Below are 3,097 nucleotides of genomic sequence, written 5' to 3'. Positions count from 1 at the left end.
ATTTATTTATTTATTTATTTTTTTTTGGTCTTTACAGCCTGTCACATTTCAGCATGGCAGCCCCAACTATAGTCACCTAATTGTGCCCTCCATGCAAAGCAGGAGACACTCATACAGCTGCGAGAGCTGTATCCTTCAATTAATTCCTAGCAAATTATTAATTAAACCCAATTTCTCACATTGCAGGGAAAGCAAATGAATGGCAAATCATTATGATGGTAATTGCACATTGCCGTAATGGAGAAACTGGTCATTAGCGTTCATATTTTATGTATGCAACTCTGTTCTTGAGACCTTGAAGCTGTTTGAACTGCAGAGTAAAAACAGAGTATAACACAGCAGCAGTGTTTGCACTGCTTTATATGCATATTTGGTTGTGTTCACCCTTAGCAGGTGATCACTCTGTTTACCATTTAGTGCATTTTATTCTGTCTGCAAAAGTAAAAAGAATCACATCAATTAAACCCAAGTGTGTACATAAATGTGCATTAAGTCTTTTTTGTGCAGTCAGAGGTGACGGTGCTAATCACCACACACTTTGCTTACAAGTATTTAACACATTTAATCATTTTTTACACACATTTTGTGTTTGAATGATGCTCTCAGTAGCTTCTCAAATGACATGTTTGAAGGTTATTTTGTCACCCAGATGAGTGGAAATGTTCAGGGATCAAACTGTGCTGTTCTTTGAAGGGAAAACTGCAATAACTTGAGCCCAGTGTCCCATCTTTCAGGAGTTAAATGATTGATGGGGACAAAAAGGGTCGAGATCAATCCAATAAAAAGTAAGGACACCGTAACCTGTAAAATTACTGCAGTGTAATATAAAGGGCAATTGTCTGTGTCATCGTAAACGTGCTTGATTTGTATTTCTTCTTCAGCCGTTACCTCGCAGTCTTTCCATGTATTCTGAGTCCACACTACACAATGCTGCAATAAAATCTCCTCTCCTCTGTCAGCATTAAAAAAGGATATATTTTTTTATTAAACTAGACATATGATGCTTCTAAATCCTTCCTTTTCACTTCAAATCATTCAGTTATGGTTTTTATAAAGTGAAACTATAGTGCTTTGGTTTGAATTCCTCCTTTTTTAACTTTACCTGCCCTTTTTTCACTTCTTTTCATATGTATCAAAGCAGCTATTCCTTTAAGATGCTTCAAGCCCCGCCCCCTCCTGCATCCAGACTGGTCCACTCCAGTTTGAGGGAGGAGGTTAAGTTTTCCAAATTCCAGAAATGTTTTATTTACAGTTTATAAGGTGTCAGCAACAAAGACTTGTCCATCCAGCCTTACATGTTGGAGCCAGAGTCTGACCCAGAAGCAGAGTCTGACCCAGAAGCAGAGTCTGACCCAGAAGCAGAGTCTGACCCAGAAGCAATCGCAGAATATTTTACGTAATAGCTCAAAAAACATCATAGAAAATAGAGAAAACTGAACAGGCTGAAAAATCTGACCCAAACAGAATAAAAAAGATATTTTCTAGCACCAGAAAAGGTTAAATTCAACTTTTCTGCCTCCTAGTACACAACAAAGTGCATTTAACAGCTAAAAAAAAAGGGGGGGGGGTTGCATGACCCCTTTAAAAGAAATGCAGCCCGATATAAAATTGCCTCAAATATTTAAAAGGAAACAAAAATGGTCACTTTATATACAATGGCACAGGGTTTCATTAATTTGAAGCACAACCAGACATAACTTCTGCTAATTTTCCCAATGTTCTTTTAACCTTCACAGAAAATAGGAAATTGTATTATGTTTTTGTCACAGTTGATTGAAAATAATATCTCACTGAGCTGTGACTGTTGGAAACTAGTTGGCACATCCAAATTAAGGGTAAATTGTTAGAAAATATGCAAATGTTCACACAGCAGTTTCACTGAGTCCAGTGTTTGGGTCCAAGTGACCAGTGAGTTGTGTCTGCTCTTTGAATAGCCAGTTTAGAAAAATAGAAAAAGTTGAAAAATTTGGGCCTAGTTTTGTTTGAACAACTTGAAAATCACATTCTTGGCAGTGTTCATTATTTTGTTGTTCACATCCCACCCAACTTGTTTTGTTTTAGTACCCCACTATGTTGTGTGTTATATAGTTCTGTCCACGTCAGTGCAGGTTTTAGTCAGGTTTTCATTGCTTTGTCATTCTGCCTGTGCACCAAAACCTTTGGTTTACTTTTTTCCTTTACTTTGGATTGGTTCTCTGAGTAAAACAGAAAAAAAGAGTCAAGTTTGAACAGGAACTAGAAATTTCTTTTTTAAAATTTGCCTTGTTCTACTTTTCCGTTTATTAAGGACTATCCAATAGCTTTAAAATTACAGCGGGTAAAATAAGTATTGAACACATCACCATTTTTCTCAGTAAATATATTACTAGAGGTGCTAATGACATGGGATTTTCATCAGATGTCGGTAACAACCCAAGTGACCCATACATACAAAGAAATCAAACCATAAATGTCCAGAAATGAAGTTATTTGTAATAATGTGGAATGGCACAGGGAAAAAGTATTGAACACATGAAGAAAGGGAGGTGTAAAAAGGCATGGAAAGCCAAGACACCAGCTGAACTCTCTCAGTAATTAGAAAGCAAGCCTGCCCCTTGTCAGTGCAAGTTAATATCAGCTGGTTCAGTCCCAAATGATGGCCAGGTATCACACAAGAACCATCTGATGATGGGTAAAAGTAAAGAGCTCTCTCAAGACCTTCACAACCTTATTGTTGCAAAGCATAATGATGGCATCGGTTACAGAAGAATGTCTAAACTTCTGAAGGTTCCAGTGAGCACTGTTGGGGCCATAATTCAGAAGTGGAAAGAACATTATTTCACCATAAACAGACCACGACCAGGTGCTCCTCGCAAGATTTCTGACAGAGGAGTGAAAAGAATTATCAGAAGAGTTGTCCAAGAGCCAAGGACCACTTGTGGAGAGCTTCAGAAAGACCTGGAATTAGCAGGTACGATTGTTTCAAAGAAAACAATAAGTAATGCACTGAACCACCATGGCCTGTATGCACGCTCACCATGCAAGACTCCACTGCTGAAGAAACAGCATGTTGAAGCTCCTTTAACATTTGCTGCACAACATTTAGACAAGCCTGTGT

This window comes from Austrofundulus limnaeus, unplaced genomic scaffold, assembly GCF_001266775.1.
Source record: "Austrofundulus limnaeus strain Quisiro unplaced genomic scaffold, Austrofundulus_limnaeus-1.0 Scaffold290, whole genome shotgun sequence".
In the NCBI taxonomy this organism is placed as follows: domain Eukaryota; kingdom Metazoa; phylum Chordata; class Actinopteri; order Cyprinodontiformes; family Rivulidae; genus Austrofundulus; species Austrofundulus limnaeus.
Note: the sequence above shows the minus strand (reverse complement) of the source record.